The following is a 21500-nucleotide window of genomic DNA, read 5'->3' as shown; positions in this document are numbered from 1 at the left end:
AGGCCGTCCTCGGAGCCGGGGGCGACGATCGGGTGATGGCCGACTTATTACCCATGGCCCTCACCGGCGTCCCGCGCACGTGGCTCCTCGACCTGCCGACGGCCTCTGTCACCTCTTGGGAGGAGCTGCGCGACCTCTTCCTTGCCCGTTTCGCCGCACCAGCGCCGCCCGTCGTCGCAGCCCTCCTGGGTGGCTCCCAGGCACCCCCTCGAGCCATCACGTCAAGCCGTTCACCCGACGGATCAGCACCGCCTCCAAGCTCTGAGAAGCCCTCCCGGGTTGGGTGGCGCCCGAGGCCGATCTAACCTTCGACTCGGAGGACCACCCCTTCAACCCCATTGGTTCGGGCGCGCTCCCGATGCTGAGCACCCCTACCATCTGCCAAGTGGCCATCACCAGGACCCTCATCGACGGTGGTGCCGGCCTCAACGTGCTCTCGATGGAGGCCTTCAGCCTCCTCCACGTATCGCTGGAGCGGCTCCGACCCAGCAGGCCTTTCTCGGGCGTCGGAGCCGGTTCCACCGCCTCCTTGGGGCAGATCCGCCTTCCAGTGACCTTCGGCACCTGCGACAACTTCCGCACGGAGCTGATCGACTTCAACATCGCCCCCATCGGCCTCCCCTACAACGCCATCCTCGGCTATCCGGCCCTGGCTCAGTTCATGGCAGCAACTCACTCGGCGTACAACCTCATGAAGATGCCTGGGAGCAGCGGCGTCCTCACCGTGTCAGGAGACACAAAGGATGCGCTGCAGGTGCTCCAGCTTGTTTTCCGGGCGACTGTGGTGGCGCAGCCCACTGGCACCGATGCTCTCGAACCCAAGGGGGCTGCGCCGGCTAAAAAGAAGCAGTTGTTCACCCAATACAAGGCAGAAACCAAGCAGGTACCAGTCGACGAGGACGGGTCCACTAGCGCCACCTTCACCATAGGGGCCAACCTCGAGCCCGAGCATGAGAAAGCCCTGATCGGTTTCCTGCGTGCGAACAAGAAGGTGTTTGCGTGGGAACCTGATCAATTAGCAGGGGTCCCAAGGGAAGTGATTGAGCATCACCTCAACGTGTGCCCCAATGTGCGCCCCGTGAAGCGGAAGGCAAGGCGGCAGTCTACAGAGAAACAAGCTTTCATCGTCCAAGAGACCTGGAAGCTAGAGGCGGCAGGAGTTATCCGCGAGGTCCGCTACCCTGATTGGTTGGCTAATCCGGTCGTTGTGCCGAAAAAGGGAGGAAAGGAGCGCATGTGCATCGACTTCACCAACCTCAACAAAGCCTGCCCGCAGGATCCATTTCCGCTCCCCCGCATTGACTAGATAGTCGACTCCACCGTAGAGTGTGACCTATTGTGCTTCCTAGATGCCTTCTCGGGCTAACACCAGATCAAGATGGCGGTAGAAGACCTGGAGAAGACGGCCTTCCTGACCCTGTGTGGAGTGTACTGCTATACGTGCATGCCGTTTGGGTTGCGCAACGCAGGCGCGACCTTTCAGCAGATGATGCACATCGCCTTAGGCCAGCAGCTCAGGAGGAACGCAGAAGCTTATGTCGATGACATTGTGGTGAAGTCTCGTGAGGCAAGGACCCTGATACAGGACTTGGAAGAAACCTCCGCGAGCCTCAACGAGGTCGACCTACGGCTCAACCCGGAGAAGTGCATGTTTGGAGTCCCCTCAGGCAAGCTCCTGGGTTTCCTCGTATCCCACAGGGGCATCCAGGCCAACCCAGAGAAGGTCAAGGCAGTCGAAGACATGAGCCCACCAAGGACCCTCAGAGAAATGCAGAAGCTCACCGGGCGTGTAACTGCGCTGGGGCGTTTCATCTCCAAGCTGGGGGAACGAGCGCTGCCCTTCTTCAAGCTGATGAAGAAAAAGGGCCCCTTCGAGTGGACTGAAGAGGCCGACAAGGCATTCCAAGACCTCAAGAGGTACCTTACCAGTCCACTAGTGATGGTAGCTCCTCGTCCTCGGGAGCCCCTAGTGCTCTACCTTGCGGTCACCCACTACTCCGCTAGCGCAGCCCTACTAGCGGTCAGGGAGGAGCGCCGTGCCAAGGCCGCATCAACCGTCCGAACTGAAGCGAAATAGAGCCAGGAGGGCCTCGCGAAGGCTGCAACCACAGCCGGAAAGGAACAGCCGCGACAGCAGAATGCACCCGGAGCAGGAGAGGCCCCCTCAGGCGACTAAGCACTGGGAGCTCCGTCATCTCAAGAGACGCCTCGACCTCCGGAGGACACAAGCAGTGCCAGCACCCTCAACCTCGTCGAGCACCCCGTGTATTTCGTCAGCACAGTGCTACGGGACGTGAGGGCACGATACCCCATGCCTCAAAAGCTCTTCCTCGCGCTATTGGTAGCCTCATGCAAGCTGCGGCACTACTTCCAAGGCCACCCCATCAAGGTCGTCTTGGCATACCCCTTGGAGAGGGTACTCAGGAGCCCCAACTCAGCTGGAAGGGTTGCTGAATGGAACATCGAGCTGCAGGCATTTCAGCTAGAATTCAGTACGACCAGAGTCATCAAGGGAGCCGCGTTAGCAGATTTCGTGGCAGAATGGGCAGAAGCGCCGGGTCTCGAGGCAGGCGAAGACCGGTCACTTTCCCCGGGAAGTGAAGCACCGGATGGCTGGGTCATGTACTTTGATGGGGCGTTCTCCCGACACGGTATGGGAGCTGGCGCAGTGCTCGTATCTCCTACCCAGGACAAACTCTACTACGCCGTGCAACTTTGCTTCCAGCACGGAGAAAAGGTCTCCAACAACATAGCGGAGTACGAAGGCCTAATAGCAGGCTTGAAGGCTGCAGCTGCCTTAGGGGCGAAGCGCCTCATCATCAAGGGTGATTCGCAGCTCCTCGTCAACTTCTCCAACAAGATATACGAGCCAAAGGACAAGCACATGGAGGCCTACCTCGCTGAGGTCCGCAAGATGGAGAAACAGTTCTGGGGACTGGACTTGCAGCATGTGCCTCGTGGCACCAATCAGGAGGCTGACAACATTGCCAAGAGGGCATCTAGGCGGCTGCCTCAGGAGCCCGACGTATTGAGGAGCGGCTGTTCAAACCCTCGGCAGTGCCGTTGCTGTCTAGCATGGCACAACCAAGTGAGGAGCTCCCTCAGCCACCTGCCTCGGGAGCTCCGGTCTGCGGCCCGGCATCAGGGGCACGCCTACTCTTGGCGTTGGAGCCTCAAGAGGGATGTTGGATCCCAGAGCTCAAGGACTACCTGATGCAAGGGATTCTACCGGAGAACGAGGAGGAGGTGGCGCGTGTGGCACGGCAGGCCACGGCTTATTGCATCCAGGATGGAGAGCTCTACAGGAAGCGGCCAAATGACGTGTCCCTACGTTGCATTTCCAGGGAGCAAGGAAAGGAACTGCTGGCGGACATACACGGCGGAGACTGCGGGCACCACTCGTCGTCACGAACCCTCGTTGGCAAGGCGTTCCGCAGTGGGTTCTACTGGCCCACAGCACTCAGCGACGCCGTTGAGCTGGTGAAGGCTTGCGACGCCTGCCAGTTTCACACTAAACAGATCCATCAGCCTGTGGGGGGTCTGCAGACCATACCCCTCTCCTGGCCGTTCGCAGTTTGGGGGTTGGACATTCTGGGCTCGTTCCCTCGACGCCAGGGGGCTATCGCTACCTCTACATCGCCGTGGACAAGTTCACCAAGTGCGCCGAGGTGGAAGCTGTCCGCACAATCCCGGCAAGCTCGGCAGTCAAGTTCATCAAGGGTCTCGTGAGCCGGTTTGGGGTGCCTAACCGCATAATCACTGACAACGGTTCGCAATTCACCAGTAATCTCTTCAAAACGTACTGTGTTAACCTTGGAACACAGATATGCTACGCTTCGGTAGCACACCCCCGGAGCAATGGCCAGGTTAAACGAGACAATGCGGAGGTCCTGAGGGGCCTCAAGGCCAGGACCTTCAAGAAGAAGCTGGAGGCCTGCGGCAGGGGCTGGCACGACGAGCTCCAGTCCGTACTATGGTCAATCCGCATGACAGCGACCAAGCCGACTAGCGAGACCCCGTTCTTCCTCGTCTATGGAGCGGAGGCCATTCTCCCTCACAAGGTCAGACGTCGCTCCGCACGGGTCCTGGCATTCAACGAAGCTCAGCAGGACGCCGTGCAGGGGACAGATCTCGTGCCGGGGGAGGAACGCCATCGGGAAGCCGCACTGCGAGCGGCAAGGTATCAACAGGCGCTACGACGATACCACAGCCACAACATCCGCCCCAGGACCCTTGAGGTAGGGGGTCTCGTGCTCAGAAGGGTTCTCTCCAGGGAGGGGCTGCACAAGCTCTCTCCCATGTGGGAGGGCCCGTTCAAGGTTGTTCATGTTTCCAGGCCTGGCTCCGCGCGCTTGGAGACTCCGGAGGGAGTACCCATCCAGAACCCATGGAACATTCAACATCTCCGGAGGTTCTACCCCTAAGTGAAGCCGTTGCGTTTTGGAAAAGGCACGGTGCCTGTGAAGAAGGTGAATGCCTGTGAAGCCGCTGTGTTTTGGAAAAGGCCCGGTGCCTGTGAAGAAGGCGAATGCCTGTGAAGCCGCTGCATTTTGAAAAAGGCCCGGTGCCTGTGAAGCCGCTGCGTTTTGGAAAAGGCCCGGTGCCTGTGAAGAAGGCGAATGCCTGTGAAGCCGCTGCGTTTTGGAAAAGGCCCGGTGCCTGTGAAGAAGGCGAATGCCTGTGAAGCCGCTGCGTTTCGGAAAAGGCACGGTGCCTATGAAGAAGGCGAATGCCTGTGAAGCTGCCGCATTTCAAGAAAGGCCCGGTGCCTATGAAGAAGGCCAACGCCTGTGAAGCTCGCCGCACGTGACACTCTCACGTAATAATGAGTGGGGTTGTACACGCCCCGGAGTCTCCGGAGTGCCGCCCTCGGGCCTCGGGGGCTCCCGCCCATGCCCAGTGGCAGCACTTAGCTCCGCGCTGGTGAGAAGACGTCGAAGACTATAATAGGCGCCGGACGCAGCTTTCCCATTTGCTTTCTGCATTTGGCTTGTTTATTCCCGTTTGAAGTTTTTATTGGAGTTGCTGATGTTCCTGGCTTGTGGCTCTTTGTCTTTCTCGCTCGCTCGCCTCGTTTTCTCTCGCGAAGTCTCGCGAGGGAGGATCGCGGGCGCCCTCATGAGTGTTTTCTGCCCCGATCGTTTGGAGATTTCCTATCCGAGTCCTCTGCGGGAGCACCCCTCCCAGTCTGTGCCCCGCGGGCATCGCGACACGAGCGCAGGACCTGGGCCGATCGCCCCCACAACTAAGACCATAAGTTACCCCTCCTACTGATCCTTACAAGGCACGAAGCGCACGAGGAGGCCACGGCCTCGGGAGGCGAGGACCGCGCCAAGCCCCACCGAGCTAAAATAGTTCCCGCACATAGGAGCGCGGCGTGAGAACATGGCGCAGAAATAGCGGAAACGGCGCGATGGTTAAACAGCAACAGTTCTAATACGCCCCCGCGGGACCCTTCATTACTTACTATTTTTGCGCAGGATAAGAAAGAAAACAAAACGGGCGCGATTCGTCCTGCGCCAACCCACAGCGAAGGCTCGAGCTGCTCCTGGGACTCAGGCAGATCCCTCCTCTCGCTTCACCGGGGCGCGACGGCGGGCTGACCCGCTACCTTCACCCAATCAGGCGCGACGGCGAGGAGGCTGGTCGCGGCCACCGCTGGAGGAGCTGCCGCCTAAGAAGGGGTTGCTGAAGCTCGGAGAACCCCGAGCACCGCCGCCTGTATGCCAGTCGCCATCTTCATCCTGGTCAGAGGCAGGGCTGGGCAGGCGGCCGCGGTCGTCGTCTTCAGGGCAACACCCGGCACAGCGACCGTCTTCCCCGAACACCCTCATGTAGAGGGTGGTGTCGCCATCAAACCTGAAGTACAGGGTGCACCACCGGCTAGGCCACATGCATGAGCAAACGTTTGCCAGACGCGTGTCAGAGGCCCGTTTCCAGAAACGGAGACCTCCAGCGACGCCCAGGAGGCCCTGCTGCAGCATCCGTCTGCCTGGAGCCAGAAGCCGCACCGGGCGCTGGCCGGCAGTTCATCTACGAAGAAACGGGGGAGCTGGAGCCTGGTGCTGGATGGGTCTGCCGACCACACGACGAACTCCGGCAGCACCTCCGCAGAGCGAAAGCGTGGCCTAGGAGGGCGCACACCCACGGCGTGCCCCCCATCGGCAACCTGGCGCTCACCACCGCGCCGGGAACCACCTCCATGGCCGCGGGAGGCCACCACGGGGACCGTGGTATACTTGCGAGGGCGGCCTCGGCCGCGCTTGGCCAGGGGGGAGTCAGGCCCAGCCTGGGGGGCCTTTCCTTTCTCCGCGACTGAGAATCTCTTTGGAGCCATGGGAGCAACGAGTAATCGAGAAGAGGGAAAGGAGCAGCAAGGAGGGACGGGCCGGAGGAGGCCAACCGCCATGCACCATGATCACAGGTAATCATGACTGGTTTCTCTACATGCAGGGACTTCTCAAGTCATGCGGTCGCTGAGGCATCGTGGGGAAGCGCAGTCGCCCACGTCCAATCAATCGCCATGCGGCGCCCAAGGCCGCAGGCTGTTAGGGCCCACGGCGCTTCATGCTTGCCCCTTCGCTTCTCTGCTAAGCCAAGCCCGCGCGCGCCTTGGGCCTAGGGGCTACTGTCGGCGTTCTGGGAATGGGGGTCCCTAGACTTGCCTGCCTGCGGCCTGCGGCGTGGCTCAAGCGGGGGCCCAACGCGGCCCATCTTCATCAGCTCAAGCTCAAAGACCCTCGCGAGGGGCCAAGCCTCGCGGGGCGGATGACAGGAAGCTTCCTCAGAGGCAGCCTCATCAGGTAGGCTCGCGAGGAGGCAGAGAGATCAAGGCAGGGGTACCTCACGAGGAACCCGTGACGCAAGCCATGACGATCAACACCAGGTGGGCGCCAGGCGGGCGCCGGCCTGGGCAGTGTCCTTGTTTCCCCTTTGGTGCAAAGGGGCCAAGCACAGGCCAAGGCATCAGGCAAAGGTTACCATTCCGGTGCAACGAGACCAAGACCAGCCGGACGGCAGGACGGAGGTCACCATGGAGCCCAAGACGGCATCATTGCCAGTGCTTTTGGCAGCCGAAGACAACCTTTGGTCAGGATAACTTGTACTAGATGTTCCCCTGCGAAATGGCCAATTGTTGGCGCCCTTCCGGCTCATTATTTGGGGAGAGGCCCAGCGCCTCAATAAACAGAGCTAGCCACCACAGAGTAGAGACATCTAGACACGCCAAGAACATCGAGAGATCTGGTTGAACCCTAGCAGAGAGAGAGAGAGAGAGAGAGGCGATGAACTCACCCTAGCAGTTCATCGCACCAACTCAAGAACACCTCTCGCGAGGCTCTTCTTCCCTTGTACTGTCCATCATCAGCCCCAGAGGCAATCCACCACAACACACACTGGAGTAGGGTATTACACCACAACGGTGGCCCGAACCAGTATAAACCTCGTGTCTCTTGTGTTGATCATCATTTTCATCTTAGTTCGCACGAGAGGATCAGACATAGATCGATAGGGGAGAGATCTCCGCGCGCACCCCAGTGTTCGAACCTCAAGGGTCTGCCGGAACCCGAAACCCGACAGGGCCCGTTTGCTAATTAAGTTAGGTTTAGTGCTAACTAAAAATTAGTTAGGTTAGTTACACTGACACGGGGATCCCACTGGTCAGGTTTGACCTGGACCGACTCTGTTGACCGCTGATGTCACCATGATGCACTGCTGACGCAATAACTATTTTCTGGAATTACTTTACACAGGAAATTCCAGAAAATACTACAAACTTCAAAAATTCATAACTTTTAATCTGTAACTCCAAATGCAAGGCATTATATATGAAATTTGATCCGAAAAAATCAATCTTTCCATCTGTAATGGTTTCATGCATGACAGAACACTTTAACCTTGTTGTTTAGGTGAAACAAGCTAATGCACTTATATGACTTAATAACATAAGCTTCCATTTGAACCTTTGATTCAAATAGTCTCAAACCAACTTGTTTTACAATGCATTAGCCAAGACACACCATATTGCCATGTCATAGCATGCATCATATTGTTGCATATTGCCATGTGATGATTGTATTTTGTGGTGTCTTTCGTGGTAGGTTCTGCCTCCGAGGATATTCACGAGTATCCAACTAAAGGGCAGTACCCTACTACTACTCCATCAGGCAAGCAGTCCCATTGATCATATTGATACAATCCCATGTTCTTGCTCCTGCTCTCATTTACTGCATTAAGACAACAACATTTTCAAACTGCTATGTGCTGCGGTAGGTGCTGCGGTAGTTGAACCCTTATCCTCTGCATGACCTGTCATTGCCACAGTAACTAGATGAAACCCACTAGCATGTGTAGGAGTTGATTGAGCCATGTATGTGTTTCCTACCTTGCTATGCCTGCTATGCTTAGAGTCGTGTCAGTTCTGGTTCATTTGGGTGATGGGCTAGAGTGAAATGATTACGTCGGTAATGTGAGGGATGTGTTGAACATGATGGTAAAGGTATCGATGAGAGGCCATGTAGGAGTACATGGTGGGTTGTTTCATTGAGGTCGTCCTTAAGAACGGAGATCTGTATGTGTGATTCAAGAATGAGTTACTACCATACATTGGGCCCAAAACCAAGGGACCCTCTCGGCTTCTTAACCTCCCTAGCTCTCTGTCCAGGAGTTGCAACTAGTTTCTGGTGTTTATAGGTTATGTGTTGGCAGCCGTGCGTAGTGCTGACCCTAGGGTGGGCTATGATGCGGTAGATACACTGTGCCACGGTGTACCAAGTCGCCCGTTTGGTGTCTCGGGAACCCTGTACACATCGTTCGGGGCCGTATGTGGAAACCTCGGCCGGACTCCCTGCGGATGGAACCTGGATAGGCGATAAACCTGGACTAGAGACTTGAGTGTTTAGGTAGGCCGTGGCTGACACCCTCGTTGGGCTTCCGCTTGAAGGTTGCCGAGTACATGTCGTGTAAACGACAGTAAGTGGTGAGAGCGTGTGTGAAGAAGTACACCCCTGGAGGGTTAACATCATCTATTCGAATAGCCACGTCCGCGGCAAAGGACTACTTGGTTGCCTATACAGTTCATAGACAAGTTAATGGTTACTACTAAAAGACTCAAGATAAGTGTGAGTACCGAGGATGGCCCTCTCGTAGGATGTCGAGGGAGGATCCATGGTGGAGTATTGTGTTGGTGTTTAGTGGACTCGTGTGCGAAAACTATTTTGCAAGTGGTGTCTCGTAGGATAGCTTAGCCAAGAGTCAAAGCTGGCTTGCTCCAATAACTCCACCACCTTCTTGAGAATGAGCATGTATAGTAGGATCTGTTGTAAGTCTTGCTGAGTACCTTTGTACTCATGTTGCTTTAATTACTGTTTTCAGACGACAACATTGCCCCTTCCGACGGGTTTTACGTAGACCTCGACGTCGATGAGTGACTTGCCACCCGGGTGGTGATTCCGAGCCATGGAGGGCCCTATGTAGATAGACAGGCTCCGTCAAGCCTTCTTTCTTTCTAGTGTCTGTTCTCAGACTAGTTTGCTTCCGCGTGTGCTTGTATGCTTGTATGACTTGAGTGTCGGGTCATGTGACCCCTACCTGTATGAACATGTTATGTATGGCTCTCCGGAGGCTTTAAATAAAGTACTTGAGTTGTAGAGTTTTGTTGTGATGCCATGTTGTATTTACACATATCGGGCATATTGTGTGTATGATTGAAATGCTTGGTATGTGTGGGATCCGACAATCTAGTTGTTTATCCTTGGAAGCCTCTCTTATGGGGAAATGTAGTCTAGTGCTTCCATGAGCCATAGTAGTCCGCTACAGCCTGGTTCACCGGAGTCTTGCTAGCCCAGCACTACTTCTTAGGACACTTGACTGGCCGGCATGTGTTTTACTTTGTTCCTGTGTATGTCCCTTCCGGGAAATGTCACGCGGTGACATCTGGAGTCCTGCCTAGCCTGCTACGGCCCGGGTTCCCGGAGTCCTGTTAGCCCAGTGCTACAGCCCGGATTCACACGCTGGTGACCGACATGCTCGATGTGATTCATGTATGCCTGTCCCCATAGGTTAGTGCCTCTTTGGGTTCACGACTAGCCATGTCGGCCCGGGTTCTCGGTCATATGGATGCTAGCGACACTATCATATACGTGAGCCAAAAGGTGCAAACGGTCCCGGGCCATGGTAAGGCGACATCCGTGGGAATACCGTGCGTGAGGCCACAAAGTGATATGAGGTGTTACCGGCTAGATCGATGTGACGTGGAATCGGGGTCCTGACATCGTTGGTATCAGAGCCGGACTGCCTGTAGGTTCGTTGAGCCAAACTGGTCGATGTCGAGTCTAGAAATGCTTTAGTTATATGTAGGGGAATTGATTGTGGGAGGGAACATAAGGCTCTTTTACTCCTTTTACCTTATGCCCTCTGATCTGAGTCATTCTCTTCTCATTCTACGTGGGTGAAGGACTAGGCTCTCTTCTCTCTATCAGGTTCACATGTTGCTAATCCGTAGTAACTTATAGGATTGTGGGTTCAAGCCTCAGCTCAGTTTCTACTAGTTTTAGTATGTTGCCAGTTGAGCCAGAACCTTGATATGATGTTGTTGAGTGGTTTTGCAAACTGTTGTGAATGTCTCAAATCTTTTTCTGAGCATTTACAGCTGTTATGTTGTCCGATTTCTCTTAGAAAATTCTAATGTCTTTGCATTATTTCGTGCTTTCAGATGGCCACCCGTTCATAGAATCAAGTGGTTTGTCTGACTCGGTGCCACGATGTATCTCGTCACACGGCCATGTTGGTCCGAGTGATGGTCGAGACAGGCTATCGATGGTATCCTAGTATACCATCGAGGAGCAGTTCCGAGACTTCAATCAAAGCCAATACCTTTGTACCGTCAGGATATACCCCTCTTATCCTGGAGCTACTGAACCCCTCCACTTCTCTTATGGACTTGGGGTTACTATCAAGATGTCCGTGCAAGACGCGACTTACTCAATGATGACTATCATTCGAGCCAGAACTGCCTTGCTTCGGAACACCAATTTCCGCTACATGCCAGCCTCACTCCCTGGGGCACAGGGGTACTATCAGGCTTTGTACTGTGACTCTACACATGAGGATTCACTACTCCGCACCACTGCTGAGATGCTTGAGGACAAGGACCGCTAAAATCGTTCCTTGCAGATGGAGCTCTTCAACTCTTGTTCTGACCACTGGGCCACTTTGACACGGTTTGCACCTGTCATGCAGGTTGGATACATGGACATGAGGGACCTGTACCCCATGCGGTCTGGGTTGCCAGATTTATGGACTGGCGTGATGTAGGAGGCATCACCCCTCCCCATGAACCCCGTCTGCCACGTTTGTTGGACCAAGTCCACATCTGAGTCCCAATGGACCTCAAGCTCCACAAGACCAACTGTTTCCAGACGATCATGTTCAGCTCCCAGGACATGGTGGTGATCCCTATGAAGATTACTACGGAAACGTCTGAGTTGGTGGTAGCTTTATTAGTATTATAATAGTTGTATTCTCCACAGTCTTGCGTGACTCATGGGATACGACTTGGTGTGTATCACGTTTTGGAGGTGTAGAAAAATAATGTATAGGATCTTGGAATGCCTCCGATGAGATGTAACGTCTTTCACTGTAGTTGTACTCTAGCCTGGGCTTGTACTAAACTATGTACGGTGTGTATGACCGATGGTATATATATGGCAGTTTCTATATTGCCATGTCGTGCAATGAACATCTCAACATTCCATGTTATCCATTACATTCCGCACTTCCTTGCCAAGATTGTGCCATCCTTGTCTAAACCATTGTCTTGTTTTTCCTAGGATGGTCAACACCCGCAGCAACCCTTCTGCCCCGGAGCAGGGGGAAGCCAGTGCAGCTAGAGATGAGAATCTGCCTCACCCGCCTTCTTTGGATGAAGTTATGCTGGAGGAAGAAAGAAACAAGCGTGGGACCAACCGCTTGCTGGAGCAGATTGAGCAGAACACTGCACGTCATCAGAGGAACGACTTGGTGTCAATCAATGACTTTATCAATTTGTACCCACCAAAGTTTAATCATTCCGTTGAGCCCCTCGATGCGGATGATTGGCTTCGCAGCATCACCCATAAGCTACGTTCTGCCAACGTATCCGAAGCTGATAAGGTTACCTACGTTGCCTATCACCTCGAAGGCCCTGCTAGCCTTTGGTGGGAAAACTTTGAGGCTATGCGCCCGGCTGGCCAAATTACTACTTGGGCTGAATTCAGTGAGGTTTTCCGTGAGCATCACATTCCGGAGGGTCTCATGGATCGTAAGCGGGAAGAATTATGTAATTTCACCCAAGGCAGACTGACTGTGGATGCATACAGTCGTGAGTTTGGAAATCTGGCACGTTATGCTCCTGAAGAGGTATCCACCGACGCCAAGAAGCAGGCTAGGTTCCGCAAGGGACTTAGCCTCGAGCTTCGCCGCGATCTTCGTCTACATGAGTGCACCTCCTTCCAGAAGCTGGTCAATAAGGCCATCAGTGCTGAGACAGGTCAGACTGACTATGACGCTTCACGCAAGCACTCCCGTGATTTTGGTTCTTCATCCGGCTCTGGATCTCAAAAGCGTCGGGTGTGGATTCCAAACACAGCGCTACCACCCAGGTTCACTCCGAGGCCATCCTTTGAGGCGCCTCGCCCCAACCAGCAGTTTGCACCGCCTAAGATCTATGGTGGCCCCGCTGCTAATGCTGCTCCACGCCCCAATGTTGTGACATGTTTCAAGTGTGGAGAGCCGGGTCACTATAGTCGAGAGTGTCTCCAGAACAAGAACCCCAACCAGTCTGGAAAGTCCGTTGGTTGTGGTAAACCAGCGGGAAAGACATTCTACGCCAAGCCAGCCACCACTACACGTGGCCATGTCAACTATGTCTCAGCTGAGGAGACTCATGATGATCCTAACGTCGTCCTTGGTACGCTCCTTGTTAATTGTCATTCGGCATCTGTTCTTTTTGATACTGGAGCATCTCATTCATCCATATCTGAGAGCTATGCTCGATTGCATAACATGACATTCTGTGACATGCCCACTTCCATGGTAATTCAAACTCCGGGTTCCAAATGGCAAACTTCTAGAGTAAGCCATGGGAATGAGATTCTTGTCGATAGACTTGTCTTCCTTGCATCCTTAATAGCTCTCAAGTCCTCGGACATAAACATCATCTTGGGTATGGACTGGATGTCAGCTCATTATGCTAAGATTGATTGTGCCACTAGAACCGTTCAACTTACTCACCAATTAGGCAAGACAGTCAATGTCTTAACTCGAGTGGCCAAGCGCCAGCTTTACTCCCTAAATGCCAACCCCCTTCTAGACCTTGAATATATTCCGGTAGTCCAAGACTTCCCGGATGTCTTTCTAGAAGAACTGCCAGGTGTTCCACCTGACAGGGATGTCGAGTTCGTGATAGACCTTGTTAAAGGAACCGTCCCAATTTCTAGAAGACCCTATAAGATGGCACCCTTAGAACTAGCCGAGCTTAAGAAACAACTCGATGAGTCCTTGAAAAAAGGTTTCATCCGTCCTAGTTCTTCTCCTTGGGCTTGCCTCGTCCTCTTCGTCAAGAAGTAGGATGGAACGGATCGGATGGTTGTAGATTACCGACCTGTCAACTTGGTCACTATCAAGAACAAGTATCCGCTTCCCAGGATCAACGATCTGCATGATCAGCTCGCTGGATCCTCGGTCTTTTCCAAGATGGATTTGAGGTTGGGCTACCATCAAATCAAAATCAAAAACGGGGACATTCCCAAAGCGGCCTTTGTTACTCGTTATGGCCAATACGAGTACACTGTCATGTCCTTTGGTTTAACCAATGCCCCGGCCACCTTCTCTCGGTTAATGAACTCAATCTTCATGGAGTATTTGGATAAATTCGTCGTGGTATACCTTGACGACATACTCATCTACTCCAAGAATGAGGAAGAACATGCCGAACATCTAAGGATGGTATTGATGAAACTTCGAGAGCATCGCCTTTATGCCAAATTCTCCAAGTGTGAATTTTGGTTGCCAGAAGTGACCTACCTAGGCCATGTAATTTCTGGTAAGGGTATTGCTGTCAATCTCGAGCGAGTTCAAGCCGTCCTTGATTGGACTCCACCTGAAACGGTCAAGAAAGTTCAAAGCTTCCTTGGCTTAGCGAGCTATTGTTGCTGCTTCGTCAAGAATTTCTCCAAGGTTGATAAACCTCTAACTGAAATCCTCAAGAAAGATAAAAAGTTTGAGTGGACCCCACAGTGCGAGTTCAGCTTTCAGGAACTGAAAAGACGCCTGACATCTGCTCCCGTACTGGTACCACCAGATTTCTCCAAGGACTTTATTATCTATTGCGACGCCTCGCGACAAGGACTAGGTTCCATACTCATGCAAGATCGTCTGGTAATTTCCTATGCTTCACGGCAATTACACCCACACGAGGAAAACTATCCCACACATGATCTGGAGCTTGCAGCTGTAGTCCATGTACTTAAAACTTGGCGACATTACCTTCTCGGTAATCGTTGCGAGATCTTCACTGATCACCAAAGTCTAAAATATATCTTCACCCAACCGGATTTGAATCTCAGGCAAAGACGTTGGGTCAAGTTGATCACGGATTACGACTTAGGAATAACTTACACCCTAGGCAAAGCCAATGTCATGGTTGATGCACTAAGTCGTAAATCCTACTGTAACAACCTAATGTTACAACAAGGTCAACCACTTCTCCATGAGGAATTTTGGAAGCTTAACCTTCACATTGTTCCTCAAGGATTCCTATCCACCCTGGTGGGGAAACCTACCCTTACAGATCAGATCATCAAAGCACAGAAGGTAGATCTGGGAATCTCCCGTATTAAGAGAAACATTAAGAAAGGAGTCGCGAATTGTTTCTCCGTTGATGATCAAGGTGTCGTATTCTTTGGAAACCACTTAGTGGTTCCCAAGGCACGAAACCTGAGGCGGCTGATTCTTAAGGAAGCCCATGAATCCCCTCTCACCATTCATCCCGGTAGTACCAATATGTATCAACACCTACGCCATAGGTTTTGGTGGACTAGGATGAAGAGAGAAATTGCTCAATACATTGCTAGTTGCAACATTTGTCATCGTGTTAAAGCAGAGCATCAACGGCCTGCTGGCACCCTTCAACCTTTGGCTATTCCTGAATCGAAATGGGATAAAATCAGTATGGATTTCATTACCAGGTTTCCTAGGACCGAGAAAGGGAATAATGCTATCTTCGTCGTTGTCGATCGTCTTTCCAAAGTAGCCCACTTCCTACCTGTTCGTGAGAGTATAACCACTAGCCAGCTAGCTGACTTGTACATCTCCTGAATAGTGTCTTTTCATGGTGTGCCATTGGAAATTAACTCAGACCGTGGAAGTCTCTTCACTTCTCGATTTTGGGAAAGTTTCCAAAAAGCTATGGGGACTCGTCTCTCTTTTAGCACCTCCTTCCACCCCCAATCAAGTGGTCAAGTACAACGAGTCAATCAAATTCTAGAGGATATGCTCCGAGCATCGGTCATCTCTTTTGGTATGGAATGGGAGAAATGCCTTCCATTCGCGGAGTTTGCTTATAACAATAGTTATCAAGCTAGCTTGGGCAAAGCTCATTTCGAAGTTCTATATGGACGAAAATGTCGAACGCCTCTTAACTGGTCAGAAACCGGGGAAAGACAACTCTTTGGCCTGGATATGATTCAGGAAGCAGAAGAGCAGGTTCGCATTATTCGTGAGAAATTGAAGACAGCCCAATCTCGTCAAAAGAGCCAATATGACCGCAAACATAATCTCATGACTTATGAAGTCGGTGAGAAGGCTTACCTTCAGGTTACTCCTTTAATGGGAACCCATCGTTTCGGTATCAAAGGCAAATTGGCTCCTTGTTACATTGGACCCCTTCGCATTCTTGCCAAACAAGGAGAAGTTGCCTACCAATTAGAACTACCTACACATCTTTCCAGAGTTCACGATGTCTTCCATGTTTCTCAACTCAGGCGTTGCTTCACGTATCCTATCCGTGGAGTGGACCACGAAATGCTTGATCTCCAAGATAATCTCACATATCGGGAATATCCCATTCGTATCCTTGATCAAGTCAAGCGTACCACTCGACGCCATAACATCAAGTTTCTCAAGGTTCAATGGTTGAAAGGATCGATATGGTTGACTAGAGGGGGGTGAATAGGCAACTAACAATTTTTAGCTTTTATTTAACAATTTAAACTTTGCATCAAAGTAGGTTGTCTAGATATGCAACTAGGTGAGCAACCTATATGATGCAACAAGGATAGGAACACAAGCAAGCAAGTGAAATGATACAAATAAGCTTGCACAAGTAAAGGCACGAGATAACCAAGAGTGGAGACGGTGGAGACGAGGATGTGTTGCCGAAGTTCCTTCCCTTTGAGAGGAAGTACGTCTCCGTTGGAGAGGTGTGGAGGCACAATGCTCCCCAAGAAGCCACTAGGGCCACCGTATTCTCCTCACGTCCTCACATAATGCAAGATGTCGTGATTCCACTATTGGTGCCCTTGGAGGCGGCGACCGAACCTTTACAAACAAGGTTGGAGCAATCTCCACAACTCAATTGGAGGCTCCCAACGACACCATGAAGCTTCACCACAATGGACTATGGCTTCGCGGTGACCTCAACCGTCTAGGATGCTCAAACACCCAAGAGTAACAAGATCCGCAAGGGATTAATGGGGGGAATCAAATTTCTCTTGGTGGAAGTGTGGATCGAGGCCTTCTCAACAACTCCCGAGAAAATCAACAAGTTTGATTGGCTAGGGAGTGAGATCAGGTGAAAATGGAGCTTATAGCAACAATGGAGCTTAGGGCTGGAAGAGATGAGTCAACGGGGAAGAAGAGAACCCCTTATATAGTGTGGGACAAAGATCCAACCGTTATCCACCTACCAGCCTGCGGCCAGCGGTACTACCGCTCCAGGCCAGCGGTACTACCGTAGGGCCGCGCGGTACTACCACTTGCTAACAAGCGGTACTACCGCACGGACATGCGGTACTACCATACAGGCCTGCGGTACTGCCGCAACCCCAGCAATAGCAAGGTCAGATCAGAAACACAGGATCTGAGGGCTGTACTTCCGCGGGCGCGGTACTACCGCGCCACCCCCCCCCCATGCGGTACTACCGCACGACAGGAATCCCTTAGCTCGGGGGAAGGATACAACTGCGCCTACTTCCGCAAAGAAACGGAAGAAGCAAAAACCCGACACAGTAGTACTGCCAAGGGGCGGTACTATTGCCTGACTACATAGCACGGTACTACCGTGGAGCGAAAGCGGTACTACCGCGGTAGGCGCGGATGTGAAAAATTACATCCGCACCTACTACCGCGAAGGAGCGGTACTAGCCTGGTGAGCAACGGTAGTGCAGCTCCAGGGGAGCGGTACTAACGTGGGCACCTGCGGTCCTACCATGCCACCACACGGTACTACTGCTGGTGCCTACGGTACTACCACTCTCCTGGGAGCAGTACTACCGTGAGCCAACGCAGCAGCCAGAACCAAGGAGGCGAGAAAGCGGAGGAAGCTCCAAGGGAAAAGGAGGGGACAAGAAAGAGATGTGTACGTGATGATTCCACCCAAACCTTTCCAATGCGGACCCCCTCTTAATAGTACGGCTTTCCTACGACTCAAATCCACTAAAAAGAAACATAGAAAAGACGATGTCTTCAAAAGTCTTTGAGGGGCACCCAACCGTCTTGTGCCTAGTGATGAAATTCTGGGATACTCAAGGCACACGATTAGTCCTTAAACGCGTTGTCATCAATCACCAAAACACCATAGGGATAAATATGCCCTTACAATCTCCCCCTTTTTTGTGGATTGATGACAATACGGGATTTGCACAAGGGAAATAATATTAAGCAACCGCAAACCCCTCCTCTCTAGAATATAGACGGGCTCCCCCTAGATGTGTGCCACCTAGATGAGTGCTTTGGACTGCACGGCACACATACTAGGATCAAAGCTCCCCCTATATTATAGAGACAAGGCATATCTAGTAATAGGAAGGCTATCACTAGACAAGATAGCACAAACACAAGTTAACTAAGATAGATAGAGTGCACATGTCTTACACCATATGTAGGATAGATCTCGAAGGCACAAACCAAACAAAAGCAAACGAGGCAAACGAGGTTCAAACGACAAAGCACACAAACACACCAAGCATGACACAACGCAAATCCCTACACTCTCTCCCCCTTTGGCATCTAGACGCCAAAAAGGCAGAGAGGACACCTACACACATGGGGTGGCTCAGGCAGAGAAGTCGTCCCACTGCTCCTCGTGCTCCTCGTCAGACTCAGCGGCGGGGATGGGCTCCTCGATGTCTTCCTCTGAACTGGTCCACTTGTATCCCTGCTTCGTCATCCAGGCAGCCTCAGGCGTGATGACGTCCTCAGAACCGCCAGACACATCCTCTCCAAAGAGCTTCATAACCTTCTTGTCACGGCGGCGACTCTCCTTGTCTACCACGTGAGTACTGTACTGTCCCTTTGCCTGCATGCAGAAGAGAGTCTTCATCTTGTCCTTTAACTTCTTGGCCCACGACGGCTCAGAGGAAGGTGTGGTAGACCTAGCAGCACGGTCCTCAGCAATATTCTCAGCAGCAGCCTCCTCCTCACCAACAGCCCTCCTAGCAGAAGAGGCCTTAGCATGGGTAGTGGTGTTGGCCCAGTTGGGCTTGATGCGGAGGCTGATGGACTCATGGCGAATCCAGTCTGGAGCAAGGAACTCATCACCAGGGTACATCTTCTCCCAAGTGGTGGAGAGCAACAGAAATAGGTACGGTCCATAGATAGGTACCTTGCGAGTGAACACCGCAAACCGAAGCTCACACCACATGATGTGTGAGACATCAAGTGGCTAAGTCTGAGAAGAATGTGCCTCTGCACACAGGAGCAACATGTCCACTAGATAGGCATGAACCTTGTCCTTGTCGCCAATGCATGGGAACAGAGTGTTGCGGAAGATGCGGTGCATGATATCCAGAAAGGAGCTCAGCACCCAAGTTGACTTGCCATTGGGGAGCGCCTTCTCAACAAGGAATGGCTGAAGTAGGTTCTTGTTGGCAGACTCAGAGTTGGCGTGGGGGCGAACACCAACGGGGGTATGAAGCCCGTCATCAGGAATGTGAAGTAGATCCATGAACTCCTTCCATGTAGCAGACAGCTGACGGCCGTTGGTCATCCAGGTCATCCTCCGCTCATCCCCGGGATGAAAGTAAACAGAGGCAAAGAACTGACAGATAAGCTCAGGGTCATAGTCAAGGTGAAAGGAGATCACCGACTCAATAGCAAACTGCTCCACCAAGTCCAGAACCTCTCCAAAATAGTCACGAAACTTGTCCTTCCGCATGTGATTCATGTCTATCCACTTGACATCCACGAAGGTATTCTGCTTGTTCTTGATCACATCCAGGTAGATCAGAGCCTGTTGCTTGGTCCAGAACAACTCGGTGCCTCTGAGGATAGCCCGAGGATTCACATAGGGATTGATCTTCCGGCGTTCGACATACTCAGAGACTGAAATCTCATCCATGCCCTTAGCAGGTTCCTTTTGCTTGCTGGCAGTGGTCTTGACATTGCGCTTGGGGGCAGTGGAGCACTCTGGGGCTTCATCTTGGGGGTTGCGCAGACGCTTGGAGCCAGTGTCATGACTGGGATTGGAACGGCGAGAGCCACCACCTGAGACACAAAATGCAAAACCCCCACGACTAACAAGAGGGATCAATGCAAAGACCACAATAAAGCAACAGCAACATGCAGATAGCACACAAGATAATTGCCTAGAGAGAGATTTGACCCCTACGGTAGTACTGCCAAGTGCTGCGGAACTAAGATCGTAGTACCGCTCTTAGTCGCGGTAGTACCGGGTCTAGGAGCGGTAGTACGAGCTTAGTACCTCAGCTAGCGCGGTAGTACCGCGTCTGATGAGCGGTAGTACTGCACGAGCTAGAGCGGAGGTACCGCACCTGATGGGCGGTAGTACCGCACGAGCGGTAGTACCGCACATGAGACATGGTAGTACCGCACCGCGTCAGATCCGAACAAGTTCAAATCTGAGAAAAGCCCGTGAAACCGCGGCGGTACTATGGTTGGACAAATATACCACAAGACAACATATCAAGTATGATTCCTACGCAACACGACTCTCCTACATCCTACTCTTGCATAGATTTGGCCTAAAATCTCAAGAACAACAAGCATCTCCCCAAAAACCTAGAAGCGAGAGAACAACCAAGAAAAAGAGGGATTTGGGGAAAAACCTTGGTCCATGGAAAGAGGAAGTGGTGGGGAACGATCCCACCGGTCGGAATCCGAGGAGAGTGGCCAGAGACGGAGATCCGGCGAGGACCTCCGGCGCCGTTCTTGAGCAAGAGAGAGAGAGATGTGGGGAGAGAGACGAGTGAATGGGTATGGGGAGTTGGAACTCCCCTGCCCGAGTCATAACCCCCACGCTCACTCGACGGCGCGGTAGTACCGTGCCTCATCGCGGTAGTACCGCTCGGCGGAAGTACCACACCTGAGCGATAGTACCGCGCTTTGGCGTGGTAGTACCATGCCTCTCAAAGCGGTAGTACCGCGGCAAGCCGTGGTAGTACCGTGGGCTCAAGAAGATGCACGTTTCAAGCACACGAAAAACAAGGTCTTTACACGAACACTCCGAGGCAACACGACACCACAAGACCATGCTACACACACAGGCAAAAAGGCAAACGACAAAACAAAACAACCACGAGACACCACCTCTCCAAAGAGAGGGCGGTGGCCGTAGCCACCTTCGTTTGAGTCAATTGGTATGGCACCGCGAAGAATTATCCTTGGGTCCATGACCAAAACTCGTCTTTGAAGCACAAGTACCATCAAACATGGCTAAAGTGAAAGACTTGATCAATTTATGCATAATGGGGGGAGGGAGAGTTCATTGAGAGAACAACAGCCCCCCTATGTCCATGCCTACATCTAAACAAGAAAACCCGTTGAGTATGGTGGGGTGTGCAAGGGTTCAAGCAACATTGCTCGAATCAAAGATATTTAGCTCATGCCTTAAATCGCGAAATCTTGCTTCATCCAAGGGCTTCATGAAAATATTTGCAAGGTTATCATGAGTGTTGACATAGTTGAGCTCAATCTCTCCTCGCCTAATGTGATCCCGGATGAAGTGATACCGGATCTCAATATGCTTCGTCTTGAAGTGTTGCACCGGGTTGAGAGAGATCTTGATGGCACTTTCATTGTCACACCAAAGAGGCACTTTGTCACAAATGACACTATAATCCTTTAAAGTTTGCCTCATCCATAAGAGTTGTCCACAACAACTACCGGCCGCCACATACTCCGCTTCGGTGGACGAGAGAGACACACAACTTTGCTTTTTGGAAGACCAACTGACCAAAGAGCAACCAAGGAATTGGCACCCTCCGGAAGTGGACTTCCTATCCACT

This window comes from Triticum dicoccoides, chromosome 6A (assembly GCF_002162155.2).
Source record: "Triticum dicoccoides isolate Atlit2015 ecotype Zavitan chromosome 6A, WEW_v2.0, whole genome shotgun sequence".
Lineage (NCBI taxonomy): Eukaryota > Viridiplantae > Streptophyta > Magnoliopsida > Poales > Poaceae > Triticum > Triticum dicoccoides.
The sequence above is the reverse complement of the archived record's forward strand: the minus strand, read 5'-3'. Positions refer to the sequence as shown.